The 18,187-nt window shown below is 50.7% G+C and overlaps 1 pseudogene; it reads right to left on the bottom strand.

The window, feature by feature from the left end:
- Positions 1-18,187, bottom strand: part of LOC143929824 (uncharacterized) — a 165,254-nt pseudogene that overhangs the window by 11,873 nt on the left and 135,194 nt on the right.

The following is an 18,187-nucleotide window of genomic DNA, read 5'->3' on the forward strand; positions in this document are numbered from 1 at the left end:
GGCCGACTGATAGGCCTTGCGGGTATTGTCTGAGAGGGAGTGATCAATAAGTTGAGTCGCTGCTGACAAGTGCGGGGCTAATCCAATGTCAGTTGAGACCAGTCCGGGATAGCTGCAGAAGTTGGTCCGGCTCCGGGTACCTGATCAAAAAACGAAACAAAGTTAAAGCGGGAGAGGGCATCCGCCGCCTGATTAAATTTGCCGGGGACAAAAGAACAATGAAGGTTGAATTGAAACAATAATGAGAGCTGGGTCAGTCGCCGCAGGAAGGACATAATCTGTAGAGATCTGGACCTGCCTTTATTGACAATCTCTGCAGTGGCCAGGTTATCTGTAGAAAAGACCACCGTCTGGCCTGACCAGCTGCGGCCCCAGGTGTGTGCAGCGGCTACAATGGGATATAGCTCAAACAGGGAGGACGTCTCAGTGAAGCCAGGAATAGCCAGTATCTGTGGAGGCCAGGGGGCTGCGAGCCAGAGGTTGCCAAAATAGCCGCAAAGCCCGTGGAGGCCGCTGCGTCGGTCACCACCCGAGGTGAAAGGGCGGACACGGAGGGGACGAACAGGGACACTCCGTTCCAGGAGGACAGGAATTCCTCCCACATGGCTAGGTCTGCAATAGCCGCGGAATCCAGGTTGAGTACTTGCTCCGGGTCCTGAGAGTGGGATAATAAGGCCAGCAGGCGTGACACGAACGAGCGCCCCTGGGGGATGATGCGCATAGCAAAATTGAGCATACCAAGGAGGGACTGGAGCTGTCTCTTGGTACAAGTCCTGGCATGAGTAAAGTCCCTCAGGACCGTCCTGATGCGGGTCAGTTTATCCGGGGGAAGGCTGGCCTGCATGGTGTTAGTGTCTAGGCTGACCCCGAGGAAGGTGATAGCCTGCGACGGACCCTCCACCTTGTGCTCCGCAATGGGGACATTAAGGTTACTGAAGACTCCCCTCAACTTAGCCAGATCTTGTGGGGGAGAGCCGGGCGGCTCTATCAGCAGGAAGTCATCCAGATAATGAATGACTTCCCGACACTGGGCTACATGTAACAAGATCCAAGCAAGAGCCTGTGCGAAGGTGTCGAAGAGCCAAGGACTACTCTTGGACCCGAACGTGAGCTTAGTGGCAAAGTAGTACTGCTGCCTCCACTTGATTCCATGCCAGCACCAGAGGGAAGGATGGATAGGAAGAAGTTTAAAAGCATTTGAGATGTCGGCCTTGGAGAGCCAGGTACCTGTGCCTGTCTTAAGAATGGCCTGGATGGCCATGTCTACTGATGCATATTTAAGGGAGAACTCCTCAGAGGGAATAAGGGAATTGAGACTGGGGACCGTAGAGGAATGAGGCGCTGACAAATCATAAACCAATCTGAGTTTATTAGAGAACTTGCCCTTGACAAGCCCAATAGGGCTGACTCGCCAGGTGACGAATGGGGGCTGTACGAAAGGGCCGATGACAAAGTCCTGATCTAGTTCAGATTGCAGCAGTTGGTCGATGGCTAGCTCATCCGTGGCTGCTGAGCGGAGGTTCTGGCACTCGTGTGTGACGTGAGGAAGAGAGATGAGTCCAGTGTGAAAGCCTTCCGTGAAGCCCTGGACGAGGAAGGTGGACAGTGAGGGGGTAGGGTGGCTGGATAGGTAGACGCTAAGCCACGACACATTGAGCCGGCTTAGTCAGGACCTTTTGAGCTGCTTGATCTCGCACATGAGCCGGGGGTGAGCTCTATGACATTGGGTGCACACATGGAGCAGCCTACACTGGCTGAAATTACACGACCCACTGTTATAATTATTGCAGATCGAAGCACCGCCCATGGTCTTAACTGGGCGCCCTAGCTTATCGGTCTGTGGCGGGCGAGCTGGCACTTGCAGGCCCTGAGCGGCCCCCGAGGTAGATGGGCCGACGAAGGGCGGGGCTGCCACTGAGGTAGCGCACCAGGCCGCAGTATGTGTTGCTGACTGGCAGATTGTACACAGAGGGGACCGAAGCCCCGCGAAGTGGCGGCAGAACAGTTCTGTGTCCATGGTGCTCCAATCCGTAGGGGTCTGGAACTGGGAAAGCCTGGCGGCTGCTTTAGCGGAGAAGGATCGGTGGTAGTCATAAAAAGAAGATCCGCCGTATTTGTAGCCCAGGTCAACTACCACATGGAGGTACCGATCCAGCTCCTCCCTCCTGCCAGGGGAGGCTGAGCAAATGATGTCCCTCATCATGCCAAAAGCTAAGGTAAACTCAGTAACTGAGAGCTTCCTATCTAATCTGGAGTCCTTAGCTTTGAGGACCACTGATACGTCCCCCCAAGTATAGGCCTTATTCTCTGCCAGCTCATGAATTGAGATCAGCAGGGAAGCCAAATTGACGTCCTTTCCCTCTAAGATGTCCTTCCTGATGTTTGCTGACACCATATGAGATGGGTACACTATCGGTGCAGCTCCGGGGATACCTGCAGGAGGGCTCACAACTGGTAGGGATGCTGGTACAGGCGGAGAAACAGAGGGTTGGGTCTCGAGGAGGGCTACTCGGCCCTGCAGATCTGTCATCGAGGTCGTGATGGATGACACCAGGGTGTGGAGCTGGGAGATAGAAGAGGCGATGGAGCCTAAGGAGGCCTGCTGAGTAGAAGCCTCCACCGCCGCGGGAGGAGGAAACAGGAGCCGGAAAAGCTCTGCCTTTCTGGCTGTTGCTGGAAAGGGGACACCCCTGCGTCTTAGCTCGGCTGTTAGCCTGGGAATGGTCCAAGCTCTGAAGGCCCTTTGGCTGCCATTCTCTGAACCGGATGGAGACAATGGAGCCGTGAGGTCCTCGCTGCCGGCCTGGGACATGGTGGCGGAAATTGGGTCTGACGAGGCCACAAGCCCTCTGATGCGATTCTTTCTCCTAATACGGACCTATAAGGGGTGAGATGGATTACAACTGGTTGGAGACTCCTAAAGAAATACCTGTTTCAAAGAAGGCAGCTTTGCTGAAGGGCATTTCCCTGCTAGATGATTATGCTTACCTAAGAAGGCACCGTCTGACCAGGTGCAGGCTGGACCTACTGAACTCGACTGACCTGAGGAGATGAAGGTGAAGTTTGTTTGAGACTCCCACCTGACGAAGGCTAGCTAACAGTGGAAGTGAGACGTCACACACGAGATAAACGACACCAAAGAAGGAAATAAATTTCCCTCTTTCCCACCCCCCTGAACCGCCCCCCCCCCCTTTTTTTTTTTTTTCTTCCTTCCCCCCTTTTTTTTTTTTTTTTTTTTTTTTTGGTGAAATGAGGCTGATGAGCAAGGCCCCCCGATAAGAATCCAACGTTGAAGAATCAACTGGACTAGAAGCGGGAAGTAATACGTGACCGTGAAATGAGTGAATCTGCCATGACAGAGATCCGAATCGCCATGCCACAAACTTGCGACCGAGCACGAAACGGAACCTGGAGCATGTACTGAAATGAGGCCATTCCTGGGGCACGCCGGAACGAATTTGGTCCATGAACATGACTATTCGTACCGGAACGTGATAGGTGAAATGAAATGAAACCCATGACAAAGACTGGAATCAGACGACGAGCCCAAGCACCTAACAAATGAACCCCGTCTTTGGAGCATGTACTGAAATGAGGCGTAGCAGCTGGGCACACCGGAACGAATCGGTGCATCAAATAAATGCAACGAGATTCGAATCGGAGTGTAATAAGTGACAGAAATGATATCCCATGACAGAGACAAGATTCAACGACTGGACTGACGGTAGCAAATAATGAATCCGTCTCTGGCGCATGTACTGAAATGAGGCGTAGCAGCTGGGCACGCCAGAACGAATCGGTGCATAGTAACATGCGACAGGATTCGAATTGGAGTGTAATAAGTGACAGAAATGATATCCCATGACAGAGACAAGATTCAACGAGTGGACCGATGGTAGCAAATAATGAATCCGTCTCTGGCGCATGTACTGAAATGAGGCCATTCCTGGGGCACGCCGAGACGAATTGGTCCATGAACATGACTATTCGTACCGGAACGTGATAGGTGAAATGAAATGAAACCCATGACAAAGACTGGAATCAGAAGACGAGCCCATGCACCTAACAAATGAATCCCGTCTTTGGAGCATGTACTGAAATGAGGCGTAGCAGCTGGGCGCACCAGGACGAATCGGTGCATAGAGGAATGCGACAGGATTCGAATTGGAGCGTAATAAGTGACAGAAATGATATGCCATGACAAAGACAAGAATCAGGGACCGAGCGTGAACCTGCAAGTGATTCAGTCTCTGGAGCATGTACAGAAATGAGGCCGAACCCTGGGGCACTTCAAAGCGAATCGGTGCACCAGCGGTGCGACAGGATTCGCGACGGAGCGCGACTAGTGACAGAAATGATATTGGAGCAGCAGAAATGACTGGGACTGAAATGTTTGAACGAGGTGAACACATAACATAATTGCAAGAAATGAAGAGACACATTCGAACTGGAGCAGAGCAAGCGAAACGTGCGGACTGATTGCCTTGTCGTAACAAGCAGTCGGCTGTGGGTCGAACGATTCGACCGCTACAATAGAAATGCACGGGCAGTCGAACGGTTTCGAATGCCGTAGCTGCGAATGAATCGCCTGACGTGGCGTAATCGAACGTGTCGAATGATGACAACGCCTGCGTCGAAAGTAGCATACAGTGACAAGCGTACGAGGCCACCGAAACATTCGATATGACAGAACAGAGCGGCTCGTGCGTACAAGCAAAATAACGGTACATCGAAAACGTAATGAAAAGAGGGTGCCGAAGCCCTACCTGCGACAGCCGGCCCGAGCGACAAATTCGATGGGTATAGCGACGACGAATCTACGGACGCTGATGGACGAGACGGGATTGTCGAATTGAAGACGAAAACGCGGGAACCGCCGAACAGGCTCGCTGCGTCTGATCTGGATAGTCGGCCCTTGATATCTGACGTATCAGGTATCGCGCACCGGAACCGACGAGGAAGATAGGCGGACGGCAGGTTATATACACCACCGGGCTCCTCCCATAATTTCAGGCCACCATACTGGCCTTTCTATATATATACTCTGCATTTAGTGTAGACTAGATATTCAGTGTAGACTCTATATTCAGTCAGCGCAGGCAGTGTAGTATATACAACACAGTTTATTGAAGTGGTTAAGGGGAACCCCGCACCAATTTTTTTTTTTTAAATGGCATGGGTGCCCCCCCCCAAAATATAATCCATACCAGTCCCTTCAGTTCTAAAAGAACAGCTTATTTGCAGGTAAAATTATGTTTTTTCATACCATAATAAGATCTATTGTTTAAAATACTAGTTATTTACTTGATGTCAGGAAGATCCTTCTCACCGGCATCCGAGCGGCGTAAGACGCAGAACATCTTCTGTGCGGTAAGAAGAGCGTTATCGCAGTCGGCGGTGCGCACGCACGCGGGAGCGCGCGCGGCCGTTTGACGCAATTGGCGCCAATGGCGCTATTTAAAGTGGATCCTTGCTTTACTGCCTTGCTGCCCGATCAACAGCGTTCCTGTGTACTCTGGTATCCTGTATCTGAACCTGAATCTGAATCCGTATCCTGATCCGTATTGAACCCGGCTTGTTCCTGACTTCGCTGTTTGCTGCCTGCCCCCGACTTTTGGCTTTGTACCTGACTACTCTTCTGGATTCCGTTTCTGTACCTGATCTGCTCGCCTGTGCCTGACCTGGACCGTTGTACTATCCGTTATCTGCCAGTTGCCTGTTTACCGCTGCTGGACTACAGGACACCTCCCAGTCCACCACCGTACCCGGCTGTTGTCTCCTCTGTGCCCTGTTGCCTCCTACCTCTTTCTGCGGACTACAGGACTCTTCCCACTACCCGCTATATCCTGTTTGCACCTGCACCCGCTGTTGGACTACAGAACTCCTCCCGTTGTCCGTTGTATCCAGCACTTGCACTCCGCTGCCGGACTACAGGAATCCTCCCGCTGTCTGCTGAACCTTACCCTTACCTGCATTCCCCTGCTGGACTACAGGACACCTTCAACGGTCTGCTGCTTTCTACATCAACCATCCAGTCAGGCACTTGTGCCCCTCTGTGCTCCCGAGCCCCTGTCATCACTACCAGGGCCTCCCGAGTCAGAGGTCTACGAGAGGCCACTCCCTGCATTCCGGGCTCTGCCTTAAGGTACGTGACAGTATCGGGCAGCCATGTCTGAGCCCACGCAGGGAGATTCTGCTATGGATGATTTATGCCGTCATCTTGCTGGACTTACCCAGGCTGTTAAATCCCTACAAGAGGGATATTCCCGGTTGGAAGAGCGTGTCCAGGTCTTATCTACCACAGGCCCTACCGTGCTGGGATCTTCTTCTGCACCATCAGTGGTTATGATGCCCCCTGAGCCTAAGGTCCCAACTCCGGAGAGGTTTTCGGGAAATCGCAGCAAGTATAGGGCTTTCCGCAATGCCTGTGAACTATTTTTTGCACTCCAACCCAGAACTTTCTCCCTTGAATCCACTAAGGTGGGTTTTGTCATCTCCCTTCTACTGGGTGAGCCCCAGGCATGGGCCCAACGCCTCTTGGAGCAAAAGGATACATGCCTTAAAAACCTGAATACTTTCTTCCAAGCGATGGGTTTGCTCTATGAGGATCCACAACAAGCGGCCACTGCGGAAGCAGCGTTATATTCACTTCAGCAAGGCCGTAGAGTGGCAGAGGACTATGCGTCCGAATTCCGGTGCTGGAGTTCCGATACTACCTGGAACGATGCCGCTCTACGTTATCAGTTTCGCATGGGACTCTCTGAACCTTTAAAAGATGAATTGGCCCGGGTTGGTATTCCAGCAACACTTGAAGCCCTTATTAATCTGTCCATCCAGATTGACAGACGCCTGAGAGAACGGAGAGCAGAACGCACTGCCGGTCCTTCCCGACCAGTCTGGATGTTACCCCGTGTTCCCAACCCTCCTGCACATCCCGCAGCTGACACTCCTGAACCCATGCAACTGGGCTTACTTAGACCAACTCTCACTACCGAAGAACGACAACGCCGGCAGCTCAACAATCTGTGTCTTTACTGTGGGGAGTCCGGACACTACGTGAGATCCTGTCCTGCCAAACTCCATAAGCACTCTTCTTTGTTTACTACTGTTTTACCTGCTGTGCCTAGTAATGCCACTCACCTGGCTGTTCCCGTTTCTCTTCAGCTTCCAGGAGGGAACATTCAAGTCACCGCGATAATTGATTCAGGAGCGTGCAGTGGGTTCATGGACATGTCTTTTTCCCGAAAATTCCGAGTTCCCCTACGGCCCAGGGCGAAGGGATTGACTGTACACCTTGCCGACGGATCGGCTATCAAATCCGGGCCGGTGACACAAGAGACACTTCCTTTGACTGCCACTATTTCCGGTAACCATCAGGAACAACTCTGCCTGGACATTATTGAATCTCCCCTTTTCCCTATTATACTGGGTATGCCCTGGCTTCAGGCACACAACCCGCAAATTGACTGGTCCACCGGGAACATTAACTTTTCCTCTCCCTATTGCCGTCAGCACTGCCTGCAAGAAGCAATTAAGGTCTCGCCCCATTTAATGTGTATGGAGATCGATGTTGAAACTCGCCAGTGTGTTCCAGAGGCCTACCATAGTTTCTTGGACGTGTTCAGCAAGAAGGGGGCGGAAACACTTCCCCCTCATAGACCCTATGATTGTCCAATTGAGATCCTTCCCAGAGCTGAAATCCCTTTCGGGAGGATTTTTCCCTTAACGGAAGTGGAACTGGAGACTCTCAGGACTTACATTGATGACAATCTGAAACCGGTACCCATTGCCTTTGGTGCCTGAATTATTTCAGCGCCTCGGATCAGCCGTTATCTTCACAAAACTGGATCTTCGCGGAGCCTATAATTTGGTCCATATCCGAAGCGGGGACGAATGGAAGACTGCCTTCCGCACCCGCTTCGGACACTTTGAATATCTCGTAATGCCCTTTGGGCTATGTAACGCTCCTGCGACTTTCCAGCATTTTGTGAATGATATTTTCAGAGACTATCTCAACCTGTTTGTCATAGTACCGTATTTGCCGGCGTATAAGACGACTGGGCGTATAAGACGACCCCCTATTTTTCAAGTGAAAACAATAGGCAATGCTCGTGGTATAAGACTACCCCCCCTTCTGGGGCAACACCATTTTAAAAAAACATTAGAACGATTAAAAAATACAAAGCAAGAATGCCAACTACTCATCCGCCATGCTGTGTTATGTCATAAAGTAAATCAAACAATAATAACACAAACAGAGATCTATTGAATGCCACAACTCTGGAAAGTAGAATTTTTCACTAACCAAACCTATACCACTTTTGGGTTACATTCTATGGGAATTGTCCACCAAAATGCATTTAATAACCCCCCTGTCATATGTCCCAGATTTACCTGTCCCTCTTGGGTGCCTGAGACCTCAAAGGCAAACAGCAGGATGTATAGTAGTAGGAGATCAGTGAATGGATTTACCCAGGGAAGTATGGTGAGCGGTGTATTATTTTAATGAATACAACGCCTGCTTGGATTGGCAGAGGCTGTAGCATCATCAGCCCTTGCCTCTCTCTCTCTCTCTCTCTCTCTCTCTCTCAAAGCCAATCCGAGCAGGCTACTCTATGTAGCCTGCTCGGATTGGCAGTGGTTGTTACTCCAATCCAAGCAGGCTCTGTATTCATTAATAGAATACATCGCTCGCTGGGATTGGCTCAATGGCGTATACTGTTTGTTGCTGAAGCCACATACAGTATTAGCAGACATTTGGGGGCTGACATCCATCGGGCAGCATTGTATACCTGTATACCCGGCGTATAAGACGACCCCCAATTTTTGGGCATTTTTTTTAAGTGTAAAAGGTAGTCTTATACGCCAGCAAATACAGTATATCTGGACGACATCTTGATCTTCTCCCCCTCTCTGCCCGTTCACAGGGAACACGTTAAAAAGGTTCTTACTCGGCTTCGTCAACACGGCTTGTACGTGAAACCTGAGAAGTGCGAGCTTGAACGTCGCAGCATTCAGTTTCTGGGGCTGATTGTTTCGGTGGATGGAATCAAGATGGATCCACAAAAAGTTTCCGCCATCCTGGACTGGCCAGCTCCTACAGATAAGAGAGGAATCCAACGTTTTGTGGGGTTTGCAAATTTTTATCGCAAGTTCATCAAGGGTTTCTCTACTATCATCGCCCCAATCACAAGATTAACCAGACAGGGTATCAAGTTCCAGTGGACTCCGGAGGCTCAGGCTGCGTTCACCTCCCTTAAAGAACAATTTGTGTCAGCATCTGTCTTGAAGCACCCTAATTCTGCGCTACCCTATATCCTAGAGGTGGATGCATCCGAGATTGCAGTGGGGGCAGTTCTCTCTCAGAGACAGGGCCCCAAGGCCTTATTGCATCCGGTGGCATTCTTCTTGCGCAAATTGTCTGAAGCGGAGAGGAATTATGACGTCGGGGACAGGGAGCTACTCGCTATCAAAGCTGCACTTGAAGAATGGCGCTATCTTGTGGAGGGAGTGGCTCATCCCATTCTGGTATACACTGACCACAAGAACTTAGAATACTTGAAGACTGCTAAGAGGCTGAAGCCGCGTCAGGCCAGATGGGCACTTTTCTTTACGAGATTTTCCTTCCACATTACCTATAGGCCCGGGTCAAAAAACACCAAACCCGACGCGCTGTCTCGGATGTTCAGCGAACCCGAAGTCTTTCAACCAACAGATACCATCCTTGCACCCGGAAACTTCCTTATGCTCCAGGAAGATCTTTTGTCCCAACTCAAGCAGGCTTCATCATCGGCTTCGCACCCATCAAACACCACCCTACACTCCAGCAATGATTTGTTGTGGCATGAAAATAAGATCTACGTGCCTCAACAACTACGGGTTGTTGTTCTTAAATCTTGCTATGACCACAAACTGGCCGGCCACTTTGGGGTACACAAGACCGCCAAACTCCTCCAACGCACCTTCTGGTGGCCTCAGCTGCTAAGAGATTGCAAGCTTTATGTGGAATCATGCATCACCTGTACCCAGAACAAGGGTAGCAAGACCAAAGCCTGGGGGTTGCTGAAACCACTCCCTATTCCGGAAAGGCCTTGGAAAATGATTTCCATGGACTTTATTATTGAATTCCCACCGTCAGAAGGCCACACCACTATCTTTGTGGTGGTTGACAGATTCCCCAAGATGGCTCACTTTCTGCCCATGAAGGGTACACCTTCTGCCTCTGAGACCGCAAGGATCTTCATTAAGGAAATAGTAAGGCTCCACGGTATACCTGCAAACATTGTTTCCGATCGTGGGGTGCAATTTACATCGAAATTTTGGAGAGCTTTGTGTGAGTCCCTGAAGATTGACCTTTCGTTCTCTTCTGCCTGCCACCCCCAGACCAATGGCCAGACCGAACGAACAAACCAGACCCTCGAGCACTATTTGCGATGTTATTCTTCTTTTTCGCAAGACGATTGGGTATCCCTTTTACCACTCGCCGAGTTCGCCTACAACAAATCCGTTCATTCTGCAACGAATCAATCTCCCTTTTTTGCGAACTATAGTTTTCACCCTCAGTTCTTATCAACCAACATTCCAGAATGTACGGTTCTGGCAACTCAAGAAACTTTGAACTTTTTCTGCACCAATAACAAGCTGCTTCAAGAGACGATGGCAAGGACCCAAGAACGCAACAAGGCGGTTTTTGACAAAAAGAGGAGAGGGGAGCTCGATCTAAAACCCGGGGATTTCGTTTGGCTGTCTACCCTGAATTTGAAATTGGCATGTCCATCCAGAAAACTGGGCCCAAGATTTGTGGGTCCCTTCCCAGTAACCAGGAAAATTAATAATGTGGCCTATGAACTGAAACTACCGGAATCGTTTCGTATCCACCCACTGTTCCATGTGGCCCTTCTAAAACCCTCAATCCAGGATCCCTTCACCGATCGGAATGTTGGTCCCCCTGAACCTGTGCTTATTAATGGTAAGGAAGAATTTGAGGTTGAAGCGATTTTAGATTGCAGAAAGAGACGCAACCAAGTCCAATATCTGGTGAAGTGGAAGGGGTATGGGCCAGAAGAAAACTCCTGGGAACCAGAGACTGGTATCCACGCCAAGAGGTTGGTTCTGGCCTTCAAAAGATCTCACCCAGGTAAGATGTCCCAGTTGGGCATCCGGAGGCTGCCCATTGGAGGGGGGCAATGTCAGGAAGATCCTTCTCACCGGCATCCGAGCGGCGTAAGACACAGAACATCTTCTGTGCGGTAAGAAGAGCGTTATCGCGGTCGGCGGTGCGCGTGCATGCAGGAGCGCGCGGCCGTTTGACGCAATTGGCGCCAATGGCGCTATTTAAAGTGGATCCTTGCTTTACTGCCTTGCTGCCCGATCAACAGCGTTCCTGTGTACTCTGGTATCCTGTATCTGAACCTGAATCTGAATCCGTATCCTGATCCGTATTGAACCCGGCTTGTTCCTGACTTCGCTGTTTGCTGCCTGCCCCCGACTTTTGGCTTTGTACCTGACTACTCTTCTGGATTCCGTTTCTGTACCTGATCTGCTCGCCTGTGCCTGACCTGGACCGTTGTACTATCCGTTATCTGCCAGTTGCCTGTTTACCGCTGCTGGACTACAGGACACCTCCCAGTCCACCACCGTACCCGGCTGTTGTCTCCTCTGTGCCCTGTTGCCTCCTACCTCTTGCTGTGGACTACAGGACTCTTCCCACTACCCGCTATATCCTGTTTGCACCTGCACCCGCTGTTGGACTACAGAACTCCTCCCGTTGTCCATTGTATCCTGCGATCACTTGCACTCCGCTGCCAGACTACAGGAATCCTCCCGCTGTCTGCTGAACCTTACCATTACCTGCATTCCGCTGCTGGACTACAGGACACCTCCACCATCAACGGTCTGCTGCTTTCTACATCAACCATCCAGTCAGGCACTTGTGCCCCTCTGTGCTCCCGAGCCCCTGTCATCACTACCAGGGTCTCCCGAGTCAGAGGTCTACGAGAGGCCGCTCCCTGCATTCCGGGCTCTGCCTTAAAGCGGGAGTCCACCGGCACTCCGCGTTTTTTTTTTTTTAAAGCCAGCAGCTACAAATACTGCAGCTGCTGACTTTTAAAATAGTGACACTTACCTGTCCAGCGCGCCCGCGATGTCGGCACCCGAAGCCGATCTCTAGGTCGCCTGTTGGGTCCTGCCGCCGCCATCTTGGGTATGGGAATCAGGAAATGGAGCCTTTCGGCTTCATTTCCCGGTTCCCTACTGCGCATGTGCGAATCGCGCTGCGCAATAAGGACGCTCCCCGCTGCCTCTGGGATCTGTGTGTTTCCCAGCAGGCAGCGGGGCACTTGCGGGAAGGGGCGGGCACTTGCAGAAAGGGGCGTAAGTTACGCCCCTTTCTGCAGAGAGCTATCCCGGAAGTGGGTGCAGTTACCTGGATTATCCAGGTAACTGCACCCCCCTCCCCCCTGAAAGGTGCCGATTGTGGCACCGGAGGGGGGGGAGGGTTCCGATGAGCGGAAGGTCCACTTTAGGGTGGACCTCCACTTTAAGCTACATGACACTTGATCTAGACAAAAAAAAGTAGCAACAATGGGAGAATGAGTAAGTGACCTACTTTCTCTACATAATTATTGGACAAAGAATTAGGTACCATGGAAAGGCAGCCCTACAAGTTGCATCCAATTAGTTTTAGAAAGCTGTACTTGGCATTTTTTCCAAAGAACCCCAGTAGAGACTGCAGAAAAGCCAATTACATATTAACCACATGATAGTGCCTATGTTTCTGCCAAACCAGCCAATTATTTTATTGATTACCTGCTCTCCACCAATTATGTAAGCAGTATGGGACTGCATTGGGAATAAAATGTTCTCTTGAAAATGGTTATGTACATATTGTTCAGGAGTAATATAGGTTGTAGTAACCCCAGCTGTGCACTGCTATAGAGTGTAATCAGAATTGGGTTTTTATTTGCCTCTGTACTAGGCAACAATATACTGTTTGTCTTTTTCCTAATGTGTGAGAGAGAAAGGACTGCAGTGGTGGTGCTAAAAGTATGTTTAATAAAATATCACACTGGCTAATAATAAGCTTGCAGATATATTTGAATGCCACGGTTATCAACATTGGTAATGTGTGAGATTAAGGGGGATAGATTATGCAACAGGGTTGACTTCCTGTCCAGACTCCCATTAAAGAGTGCAGCAGGAAACCTCCAGTCTCTTCCCAGCCCGATATGACCAATTTAAAACAAATGCACTTAAATTCACTGCAAATTCTAATAACAGGATTTCACATTTACCATAAAATCTGTTTGTAAGTCTCTTAAGGGAGTCTCACAGCTCACGCTCGACTACAGGAGAAGGAAGCAGCAGCTGGAACAACAAGGATAATAAAGAGATAAGGCAGAGGTCAGGGCGACTAGCAGACAGGAACAACAGAGTACAGGCCAAAGGTTCAGGGTCACAGGCAAACAGGGATAGTCGTGGACACGTCAAAAGGTCAGGGTCACGAACAGACAGGAATAGTCAAGAACACACCAAGGTCGGTAACAGAGACAAACGAAGAGCACACGGCAAACAGGAAGCCAAACACACAATGATTGATCAGCATCGCTGGCTTGCAGTGCACAGGTTAATATAGGTTTCCCTGATAGGGCCTGAGGTGGAGTCATGCTTAGAGGAAAGATTATAAAAACAGCCAGGTGAGAATAGCTGGCCTCTTAGTCTGAACACATGATGAGGAGTAAGCTGACAGAGAAAGATTACTGCATAACCATGACACAGGAAATTCAGTAGCGTAACTAGGACCCCAGCCGAGGCCCTTCTCTCTGAGTCCGGTGGTGGAACTTCAGGGCCCAGTAACAGGTATGACCTTTGTGAGCCCTGTAGTTCCGCCACTGGTATCAGTAGTTTTTTTTATTAATTTTTTTACTATTTTTTAGGTGCCCGTTGGGGGACTTTGTTGAGATATCAGAGGTCTAAACAGACCTATGATCCACCTTTGAGACAAAGAGGAAGACTGAGGACGCAGCCCCCAATCTCCATCTCTGCAGCCTCAGCTACATAGAATGAATGGACAGGAATAGCTCTGTACAGAGCCATCCATTCATAAACTGAAGCATAGTAAATGCAGTTTATTATATGCCACAGTCATGAATGGACAGAGTCAGTGAGCAGTACAGATCACTGACTCTCAATTCAGAAAAAAAAGAGGTTGGGGAATTCCACATTTACCGGCCCATTTCCCACACTCCGTGCTGACAGATCCCAAATAGCAGCCAGCAGGAGAGGGGATGGGGGAACCTGGCAGAGCCAGCCAGAGGGTCCAGAAAAGAGCACACAGGGGCTGGAGAGCACAACTTGCCGTATCCAGCCCCATCTCCAGTGACCCAATGCTGGTACTGCTGTACCCCCCCATCCTCTGGCCACCCCACACTGGTACTGCTAGACCCCTGTCTGTTCTCCAACCTCCCCAAGTTGGTACTTCTGTACCCCCCCGGTGTCCAAATGGCTGGGGATTCAGATTTCCTTTGTTTGTTCTGTGCCCTCCTTCATCCTGGCACCCTAGGATGGCTGACACCAGCCCTGCCAGCCAGCATGGTCTGTAGATGGGGTTCCTGTTAGGGGAGGTGGGGTCCTGGTCTCAGAGAAGATGGGGTCCCCTAGGTAAGATGGAGTCCCTGTTGCCAGGGAAGATGGGATTCCTGTCCCTGTCCAGGATGGGGTCCCTGTCCCCAGGACAGATGGGTTCCTTTTCTCCAGGGCAGTTCCTGCCCCCCAGGTGAGAAGGGGGCCCTGTCCCCATGGGAGATAGGGTGCCTGTCCCCAGGTGAGATTGGGTCTCTGTCCCTAAGGGAAATTGGGTCCCTGTCCTCTGGGGAGAAGTGGGCCCTGTCCCCAGGCGAGATGGTATCCCTGTCCCCAGGGGAGATGGGATCCCTGTCCCTATTGGAGATGAGGTCTCTGTCCCCTGGTAAGAAGTGGTCCCTGTTCCCAGGTGAGAAGGGCTCCCTGTCTCCAAGGGCAATGGGGTCCCTGTCCTCTAGGGAGAAGTGGGCCCTGTCCACAGGGAGGATGGGATCCCTATCCCCAGGGGAGATAGGGTCCCTGTCCCCACGTGAGAATGGGTCCCTGTCCCCAAGAGAAATGGGATCCCTAGTCTCTGGGGAGAAATGGTCCCTGTCCCAAGGGGAGATGGGGTCCCTGTCCCCAGGGGAGATGGGGTCAGGGACCTCAACTACTATGTAGCTATGTACCTATGTAAGTGGGTCCTGTCCCCAGGGGAGATGGGGTCCCTGTCCTTTAAGGTTTAACCTTGAACTACATAGAGGGTTCTTTACTGTAAGAGCAGCAAGGATGTGGATTTTCCTTCCACAGGCAGTGGTCTCAGTGGGGGGCATCGATAGTTTCAAGAAACTATTATGCCGCGTACACACGATCGAATTGTATGACGTACCTAGTCCGTCATACAATCCGGCGGACAATCCGGCGGACTTTCTACCGAACGGACTTGGCCACACACGGATACACAAACAGTCCGACGAAAGCTTGCGCGATGACGTAGAGCACGTACGACGGGACTAGAAATAGGAAGTCCAAGACACAGCAAAGCACCCTTTGGGCTCCTTCTGCTGACTTTGCGTTAGTGGAAGTTTGGTTAGAGACGATTCGCGCTTTTCAGACTTCAGCTTAATTCATCCGTTATTTTTTTATTTTATTTATTCTCGAATTGGAATATTAATCATAAGATGAGGATGAATAAAGACATTTGTGATAACTCTGTGTGAATATAAGCAGCAAAGCAACTTCATTTTTCTCGCATTATGAAGAAGAAAAGAATGTGCTATATTAAAAGATCACAAAATTAGCAGCATGACGAATATGCTAGCTTCAATACGAACACTAGTTTTACAAGACAGAGCGCTTCCGCCCTGTAAATCCTTTCTGGGCATGCGCCATTCTTAGTCTGTCGGACTAGCATACTGACGAACGTATTGTCCGCTGAAACCAAAGTACGACGGGAAGATTGGTGTGCAAACCGGCCTTCTTAGTACTCCGGACTTCACACTGAAAAAGTCCGCTGAAGCCCACACACGATCGGATTGTCCGTTGAAATGCGTTTCAACGGACTAAGTACGTCATACAATTCGATCGTGTGTAAGCGGCATTAGATAAGCACTTGAACGACCACAACATACATGGATATACAAGGTAATACTGACATATAATCACACACATGGGTTGGACTTGATGAACTTTTGTCTTTTTTCGACCTCACCTACTATGTAACTATGTAAGTGGGCCCTGTCCCCAGGGGAGATGGGGTCCCTGTCCTTAGGGGAGATGGGGTCCCTGTTCCTATATGAGAAGGGGTCCCTGTCCCTAAGGGAAATTGGGTCTCTGTCCTCTGGGGAGAAGTGGGCCCTGTCCCCAGGGGAAATGGGGTCCCTGTCCTTAGGGGAGATGGGGTCCCTGTGCTTAGGGGAGATGGGGTCCCAGTCCCCAAGGAAAATAGGGTCCCTGTTCTTTGGGGAGAAGTGGGCCCTGTCTCCAGGGGGATAGGGTCCCTGTCCTTAGGGGAGATGGGGTCTCTGTCCTCAGTTGAGAAGGGGTCCCTGTCAGGGGAGAAGGGTTCCCTGTCCTTTGGGGAGATGGGGTCCCAGTCCCCAAGGCAAATGGGGTCCCTGTTCTTTGGGGAGAAGTGGGCCCTGTCTCCAGGGGAATAGGGTCCCTGTCCTTAGGGGAGATGGGGTCTCTGTCCTCAGTTGAGAAGGGGTCCCTGTCAAGGGAGAAGGGGTCCCTGTCCTTTGGGGAGATGGGGTCCCAGACCCCAAGGGAAATGGGGTCCCTGTTCTTTGGGGAGAAGTGGGCCCTGTCCCCAGGGGGATAGGGTCCCTATCCTTAGGGGAGATGGGGTCTCTGTCCTCAGTTGAGAAGGGATCCCTGTCAGGGGAGAAGGGGTCCCTGTCCTTTGGGGAGATGGGGTCCCTGTCCCAAGGGAAATGGGGTCCCTGTCCCCAGGGGAGATGGGGTCCCTATCCTCAGGGGAGATGGGGTCCCTTCCCCAGGGGAGATGCAGGGGGGTATGCAATGGTTTGTAGAGGATGGGGTCACCTCACTCACCATGATCAAGCTGCAGGCCGGGCATTCATCCGTGGTGGCCTGGGCTCCCTCCAGTGTGCTGGCAATCAGCGTATCTCCCAGAAAGACCTGTCATCATCTGTGTATGATGAATAGGGGGGGCAGACAAGTCTGCTGTGTCCTCCGGGGAGCTGGCTCTCACAGGGCTGCACTGCATCTGTGTGAATGCATCTGGAGAAGCATTCAATGCAGTGTGAGCCGGACTTAGGGGGCGGGACTCGGGGGAGGACAGACACCGGACTGAGCGGCGCTGCATGAAGCAGGAGAGGGGGACCTGGAGGAGCCGACCGAGGACACAGGTCATGCAGGGATCTCACAACTAAAGAGCAGCCAGTGCGGTAGTCAAGCATGGAGCTCTACTAGTCACGCCCCACCTCCAGCCACCCGTGTGCACGGTGCACTGGTACTCCTAGTCGCCTATGCTGCCACCAGCCTTATATATAGAGGGGTGGCGCATGGGCCCCCTGCAGCAGAGGGCCCAATCAGGCACGCAATTGCTGCACCCCCGATAGTTACGCCACTGAGGAAATTATGTTTCTGGGGAGTGATCAGTACACATTCTGTGTACAGAACAATTCCATGTAGCCATATTGCTTTGCATTTCTAGAAAATTACAGCGGCTGCAGATTGAAAAGGAAAGGTAATTTTTAATAACATTCATTTACAATATGACTTGTATCGCAATTGTACACGCTATATTATTTTTTCTTTATTTGCAATTTTTTCCCACCGAAAGTGGCGTTAACCTTTAAGCCAGCCTACTGTATAACTCAGCCTCCAACTGTCATGCCTCAGTACAAACACAGAGTGTCCCTCAATGAACTCCAAGAAACAGATTTAAGGGTAAGCACACAAATCCTGCTTTCTTTAGCATTAATTGAGGGACATAGAATTAGCAGATATACAGTGGTGTGAAAAAGTGTTTGCCCCCTTCCTCATTTCATGTTCCTTTGCATGTTTGTCACACTTAAGTGTTTCGGAACATCAAACCAATTTAAACAATAGTCAAGGACAACACAAGTAAACACAAAATGCAATTTGTAAATGAAGATGT

This window comes from Lithobates pipiens, unplaced genomic scaffold (assembly GCF_037356315.1).
Source record: "Lithobates pipiens isolate NorthernLeopardFrog02 unplaced genomic scaffold, aLitPip1_a1.2 Scaffold_25, whole genome shotgun sequence".
NCBI lineage: Eukaryota > Metazoa > Chordata > Amphibia > Anura > Ranidae > Lithobates > Lithobates pipiens.